Source organism: Phalacrocorax carbo, chromosome 5 (genome assembly GCF_963921805.1).
Source record: "Phalacrocorax carbo chromosome 5, bPhaCar2.1, whole genome shotgun sequence".
Lineage (NCBI taxonomy): Eukaryota > Metazoa > Chordata > Aves > Suliformes > Phalacrocoracidae > Phalacrocorax > Phalacrocorax carbo.
Window position 1 is genome coordinate 2,132,587 of NC_087517.1, and position 7,680 is coordinate 2,140,266.

Sequence of the window (7,680 nt, forward strand, 5' to 3'; positions counted from 1 at the left end):
CTTCGTAGACATAAGAGTAGCACATCAAATGTTTTAGGGAAGGGAAATGTTACAATTCTTACACTCTCCTTTTTCTATATTAAAAAAAAAAAAAAGAGATCAGCTAGTTCTGAGTTCAGCAGCCCTGGATCAGAAAGCGGGGTGTGAGCACCCAGCCTGCTCGGACACAGTCACCCCGCGAGGGGAGCGCCCGCTCCGGAAAGGTGAGCAGATCAGCAGCGTTGCAGCTCTGCTGCATTGTTAAGTCAGCGCTGTGGTTGCCCATGAGCAAGTTCAAAGCTGTAACCTTTTTTTGATGACATAAACAAAACGGGCAGCAGCAGACTTTCTATTATTTAAACAAGTCCTCAAATCCCTTGGCCCTCTTCCTTTTTCTTTTTCTTTTTTCTCTTTTTTTAACAAATGCCTGAAGCCTTTTCTGTAGAAAAATGAAAATCGCCGGTGGCCAAACCACCAGATTTGTGCTTTTGGTCCATGTCCTAATGGGGTGTTAGCGCTGGCTGCTGCTTCGGAAGTGGCAGATGGCCGTCCGCGCTGTTTATTTTGCATTTTCCCCCGCTGAGCTGCAGCATCCGCATGCGTGCAGCGTCCCTTCCCATGGGTGGCCAGTTGGGGCTCACCAACTCATCGCTGCGTACCAGGCACCCAACACCAACTGCAGTGCAACTACGGAATGGGAAATGTTACAATGGCTCTTATCAGGATTCATTAATTAGATTAAGCTGTAATTACGTTGCCTTCGGTTACAACAGTAAATAGCGCAACCTCCGTCGCACAGAGAGCAGCCTGGTTCTGGAGGGGAGCTCTGCTGCTGGTCACCCACCTGAGCGCCCAAGGAGCACCACAGCTCATGTGGAGGCTCCCCACCCTCTGCCTTTGGCCCCGGCAAGGAGCGCCCGTGGGTGGATGCCTCCCCGTGGGCGCACTGGACTCCCATGGATCGCAGGAGGTTTGCTGTATGTACTGGAAGGAGCCTCTGAAACTGCTCTGTGGGGAAATGCTCTGCCTGGAGGTTTGCTCTGCTGGGGGCTGGGGGACCTTCTGCCTTTGCACGGAGAAAAACTCAGAAAGCACCGGCCCAGGGAGGGGACACGCATCCCAGAAGGGATCTGGGGGGGCTGAGGCCAAACAGTCCCCAGGACAGGGAAGCCCAGGTTGGCCAGGCAAGCAGCTTGTGGCCACCGAGTCACGTACAGGTCCAGCCCATTCACCCACCGCTGCCTCTGGTTAACTATTGATCATCCCGCTCTGTTTGCAAAATGGCCCATGAATAACTCATACACGTCCCCAACACGTTTGCCGTTTGCTCAGTATGGTGCGTGGCTGGCGGGGGCTGGCTCTGCCCCGGGGGGCTCGCGGGCTGCCTGCCCGCCAATTTCGGTGAGTGGGAGGAGGAGGGAGGATGCGCAGGGTCCCAGCTCGGCTTGTGCAATTGTTTCGGTGAACGGCCCCACAACAAATATGTTTGCCACGGTTTCTGTGACAAAAAGGAACAAAGTCAAACTGAGTCCCATAATTCAGTTAATATCTGCAGGAAGCCTCGCTCTAGTGCCTTGTGACTACAGCATAAATAGAGAAACGAAAGGAGGAGGCTAGCTAAAAACAAACGGGTTTTCCATTTTTAAAACCTAGGAAATAAATTTAGAAAGGCTTTTCTCAGTTTATGATAAAATGCTAGCTGGGTTTACAGCAACAGAGGGAATTCTGCATGTTGAGCTCCTGGGACGGGTGATGGAAACACCCTTCCCAGGCCGCTTGTGCGATCATGCCCTCCTCGGTGTCTCCTTGAATTTAAAATTATCTGTTTATGAGGTTAGAAACACTTTGGCAACTTATTATTTTGTGCTCATAAATCCTTTTTCATCTGAGGATCTCAGAGTAGTTTATAAACATGAATGAAGCCACAAAACACCCATGCAGGGCCTAGCCTATCATACTTGTCCAACAAGTGTGTAATCAGAAACAGAGCTCGCCAGGTTTGCAAGGGAGAGGACATTTCCTTGCAATTTGGAGAATTTCCTTCAAGTCATACTGTGGTGGATTTGAAATACATACAAAAAAAGCAAGTCAGGAAAACCAAAGGTAACATTTTGTGTCAAAACAGGAAATTCAGGCAATGTTCTCTGATGCGGTGTTAACTGCAAACCACGCCAATACGGTGTCGCTGATCCCGAGGCAGGAGCATCCTGGCATCACCTCTGGGTCCCAGGGCAAACCTCTGCTCTTACATGGAGACATACAATGGGATCCTGCTGTGAGTGGGACACACATGTGGAGCCGAGGATGGTTCTTCTCCCAATCACTCCCAAAGGCACTGTTAACCTCTTTGGAAGTTCACCCTGGAGGAATCATAGAACCATTAAGGTTGGAAAAGACCTCTAAGATCATCAAGTCCAACCCTCAACCCAACAACACCGTGCCTCCTAAACCACTTCCCAAAGCTGAATTCTCTAGAAAACACCCCAAAAGGTAAGCAGTTCACAGCCGGAGGGGACAGGGAGCAGGACCAGGGGCTCCTCTGGCGTCCCCCCCCAAGGCTGGCTGCCAGCCTGGTCGTAGCCAACGCCCCTGTTGGGAAAGGCAGGCACTTGCCTCTCCTCTGTCACGCTTTCGCTCAGTCCCAGGAGCGTCACTTGTCCTTGCGTCTCCCTCTCCAGATGTGCCTCTCCATCCGCCCTCTAGCCCTGCACCCCAGCTGCAGATCTGCGGGTGCCTCCGCTTTTAACTGCACCGTAGGTGCTGGGATTGGGGCAAGGGCGGTGCCATCCTTTATTTAAGTATCTCCCACTTTAATCATCTCGTCATTGGGAAAAGAATGGTATTCAATACCATTTTGGAGAGGAAGAGAGTTGATGGGGCAACTAAAAAAGTGCAGAAGTCCCACGTTTCAGGTAAAACGCTGAACTTCCAACAATATCACAGGCTGCTCTGCCAGGGGAAGAGCCTTTACCAACTGAACCGTTGCTGATGGCGTTACTGCTGTCCTCACCCTGCATCCCGGCTGCGTGGGCACAACTGTTTTGCTCTCCCTGCACAGCCCCGTTCTAGCAGACTGCATCAAGGTCACGCTCAGGGTCCTGCTTATGAGAGTTAGTCTGGATTTTTAAGTCCGATCTGAAGGGCATAATGCAATCCTCCGTTTATTGATTTACTTCCCACTCCATCCACTTTTTTGACGCATTTCATTTTAACCTGCGCTGTCAGTCACCCGCAGGGGTTAATTTTGTCAAGCTTGCTGATGTGTCTCATGACCCCCCGAGTCTCTTTTTGCCATGGTTCTGTTTTGATTTGTTCTGGTTTTCTGTTGCAGAGCTGGAACAAGCCTGGCAGCAGAAACCGGACGGATTTTGTAATTTGGAATCAGCTGATCGCTGAGCATACATTAAATGCACACGACAGTGTAGGTGTCGCCGACAACGACCGACTGTCTGGGGCGTAGCTGTGGTGCTCTGTCCTCTCCCCTACTTGATCACCCATACAGGTGGTTGTGTGTGTTCAGAACTAATTAAAAATGTACATTTGCATATTCTAGACTGTCTTGCTAATTATATGCTTCAAGGCACGGTGTGTCTGGATGCTCATTCTTGTGTCAGGATGAGTATCCCAAAATAACATGGCCTTGTTACCCAGCAGCCAGTTCTGACTATCTGCAGCCACAGCTCTGAAAAGCACAAGCCAGACTTTAAAATTAAAAATTATATTTTGGGGGATATGTCAATCGTAAAGGAGTATAAAGCCAGAGTTGTGCCGGTACAGCGAGTGCAATCTGACTGACGGAGGTGCAGACAGATCCAAATCTGGTCCCCAGTCCCGCAGAAAGAATCGCTTACACGCCGTCTGGGCGCATGCTGTGAGCCGGCAACGAGATGCAAAGCAGCATACCGGCATTTTTCATTCAGAGCGTAAATGCTCACAGTGAAAGGACATTGAACTTTGGAGCTCATGAGAGGAAGCATCTGATCTGAAATTTGGCTTGCACTGTGAAACCATCGGGGTTGCCTGACAGCCGCATTCCTGCCCGGTGGATGTCTATTCAGAGAAGGGGATGTGGCCGGGAGGCCGTACGGAGCCAAAGGGAGGCAAATTTGTTGACAAAACCTCGGACTCTGGTTTAGCATCTACTGCCATATGGGATGGGGTCAGAAACTCCTCACAGACCCGCCACTGAGCAAAACCACTTCTCTGAGGCAAATTTACTGGGTTACTGGAGCACGCACTTATCTTACATGCCAAAACACTCATTTCCTCTCAACTGCTGGCTGGAGGGGACGGGTGGGCAGGAGAGATGGTCTCAGAATGAGCCTAGTCTGCCTGCCTCCGATGTGCTGCGTGAAGGAACAATGAAGGGGCAGGAGCTGCTCCACCGTGGCGAGCCCCAGCACATAGCAGCTGCTCCACCATGGTGAGCCCTGGCACAGAGGAGCTGCTCCATCGCAGCGAGCCCCGGCACAGAGGAGCTGCTTCACCACAGCAGCCCCGGCACAGAGGAGCTGCTCCACCACGGCGAGTCCCGCACATCTTGAAATGCTTTTTGGGGAATTATTTTCAGCGTTTCTCTGTTTAATCAGTTTCTCTGTCTGCATGGCTCCTACATAGAGCACCAGAGGAGAGAGTCCACTATAAGAAGAGGAAAAAAAATTCCAGTAAACCACAAAGTAAACTAGAGGGCAGCTGGAGAAATACAGAGAATGCAGTCAGACAGAAGACAAAGCGAGAAGCTTTAGCAAGCTGCTTCTGTGCGCTAGGAAGAAGCTTCCTGAGAGTTACCTGAGTTTTCTAAAAGCAAACACTTTGGACAATATAAATTGTCATTTAAAACACCTGTTACAAAAGTTAAGGCTTGAGATTAAATATTATGACAACACAAAAGTATCAGGGAAAGCCGGGAACTGGCCCCTCTGAAGTGCAACGGAGTGGTGAGGAGGGGGAAGCATCAACTGCCTCCAAAGCCCAGCGGATCCATCAGTCTGGAAAAAAGATTTAGAAATAACTTTTTTTTTTAATAGCTGTTTTTCTGTCCTCTCAGTGCTTCCTAGGAGCGCTCCTCAATGAGCCATTTGTTCCTGCAGGACGCGGGATAACTGGCAGTGCCCAAATATTTCCTTTTCACTTCCTGGGTCTTGTTATTACCGTGGCTTTTTTAATTTACTATGGGATTTAGGTTTTTCCCTTGGGAAACATCCCACAGCTTTGGTTGTGGTGTCACCTAGAGCAGAAGTTCTGTAGATGCTTCTGGACTCTGTTCCACACGACTGCTGGAACCTGGGAGGCTCGGACACAGCACAGGAGGTCCTGTCCAGCGCTTCATCTCCAGGAGGTACGGCAGATCTCAGGCACAGCGTCTCACCGCGACCAGATGAAAACGGGAGCAAACGCACGTGGAGATGTGCGACATCTGGTTCGATTCACTGAGGTGACAAAAAACAACGCTACAGGATTTGAAGAACTGGAGAAGTTCTCCTTTTATTTGGATGTGCAGCTGCTGCGGTTATTGCACCACATGTGATACTGCGGAGGGAAAGGGAGCGGAAGTTAATAAAAGGGAAAACTCATTGTCCTGAATTATACAGAACTTGTTAGTTTTCTATTTCAGCCAGATGCGTTTATTGCATTTCTGTACAAACTGAGTCACCCTTCCTTTTGAAAGCAATTAAAACAAATTAGTGCCTTTTTTATTTGGTCTGATTCATTAAATGAGAATTTTAAGTTCCAATGTAATTAGTAAATTTAAGACTGAGGGAAAGGCGCTCCATTTTGCCTTAAAAATTCTGACAACGCTCAGTTCAGGATGGGCACCGATGGCTGTGAACGCGAGACAACGGTGCCACCTGCAGACTGCCTCAAACCCTGGAAAATGGGAACAACAGAGAAATTCCACCCGGGAGGCGAGACCGGCAAGGGATCTGCTACAGCAGTTTCAGTCAAACAAAAACTCAGCACATTTGGTAATACTGTGACATCCGGGGCCCCGGATGATTTAAAATAAATGCTTTTCATGTGCAAAACGCTGAAGAAATATGACCTCTGCCATCATTTTTGAAGAAACATCAGCACGCTCTTCAAATAAAACTTTATTTCTAAAATGTAATCTAAAATTCCATACAAAAATAAGCTAAAAATATTTTTCACACGTGTAAGTGAAACTTTTATATCTTTTAAGTTTTATACTTGCATATCACAGCTGAGGAAAGAAATACGGCCCCATAAATTTGAGAGGAGCGGGCAGGAAAATCACACAGAATCGTACAGAACTCCTTCAAGAATCTTGTTCTCGGTTCTTTTTAAGTCCTACCCTCCTAAGAGAAATACAGCCCCTGTAACACTGCTCTGCCTCACTTTTCCACAAGTTCTCTTGTCAAAGAGGTCAAAAATAGGCTCTGACTAATGTGCTGACACTACCGTGATGATGACTAAGGCTCACGACTACTCTTTTAGGCACAGCCCTAAAACATATGACTGTGCATATTCCAACAATCACATGGTGCTGGGTATGAAACTTCTGACTCACACCCCGACTGGCATAACCTCATCTGAGGCTCACAGGGAGGAGGTACACCAGGCAGCAGCCTGTAGCTCCCGGCTTCCCCGAAGTGGCCGTTGATGGCTGCCCACAGGGGGTACAGGGCCAGGAGGCCCTCAGGTGTGCCCAGGGAGGGGCTTCCCGGGGACCTTCCCCTCCTGGTTGCACAGACCTGCCCTCCCCTCGCCCAAGATGGATGATGCCCAGGTCAGCCGTATGTTCCCAAGCTATCCTCCCTGCAAGCCGTACCCTCGCCAAGCTGTACCCCTCCCAGCTGTAACCCCCCAACCACAGCCGCCGGCCATCACAGAATCACCGAGGTTGGAAGAGACCTCTAGGATCATCCAGTCCAACCCCCAACCCAACACCCCCAGGCCTCCTAAACCATGTCCCCAGGTGCCACGTCTGCACGGGTTTTGAACCCCCCCTAGGGACGGTGACTCCCCCACCTCTCTGGGCAGCCTGTGCCAGGGCCTGACCCCTCTGGCAGGGAAGAGATTGTTCCTCACATCCAACCTAAACCTCCCCTGATGCAACTTCAGGCCATTTCCTCTCATCCTATCGCTTGTTACTTGGGAAAAGAGAGCGACCCCCACCTCGCTACAGCCTCCTTTCAGGTAGTTATAGAGAGCGCTACGGTCTCCCCTCAACCTCCTTTTCTTCAGGCTAAAGACCCCCAGCTCCCTCAGCCGCTCCTCATCAGCCTCGCTGCCCGCCTCCGGACGGCTCAAGAAGCGCTGCCGGGCCCGCCTCCTCAGCCGCCGCACTCCCACAGCCGCGCTCCCACCGCCGTTTCCCCACTCCCACCGAGGGGACACAGCCCGTGTCCTCAGGCAGCTCTTAAAACCGGGTTTTGGCACCAGAAATGGGAGAAAACACCGAACGACAGCGGCCGCGGGGCCAACACGCGGAGAACAACAGGCTGACGACATGTACCGCCCGCCCCGGCGGCGCCGCCTCAAGATGGCACCCCGTGACGTCACGAGCAGCTGGAGGGGTGGGGTCTCGGCGCACAGCCGCCCCCCCCGCGAGGCCCCCCCGTCCCGCCGGGGTGCCCTAGTGAACGCCTGACGCCGCCGCAGCGCACCCCGTCTCGCCCCGCCACCCTCCCCGCCGCTCTCCCCCCGTGGGTACCGGCGCCCTCCCCCACCCCTCCGCCC

The 7,680-nt window shown here is 51.2% G+C and overlaps 1 long non-coding RNA gene across 1 annotated transcript; it reads right to left on the minus strand.

Annotated features, from left to right (window-relative positions):
• Window positions 1-4,539: 4,539 nt before the first annotated feature.
• On the minus strand, window positions 4,540-7,479 carry LOC135313334 (uncharacterized). Its single transcript, XR_010372954.1, has 2 exons — window positions 7,117-7,479; window positions 4,540-5,508 (listed from the first exon to the last, which is right to left on the minus strand). It is a non-coding gene; the product is annotated as an uncharacterized LOC135313334 (long non-coding RNA).
• Window positions 7,480-7,680: the final 201 nt, after the last annotated feature.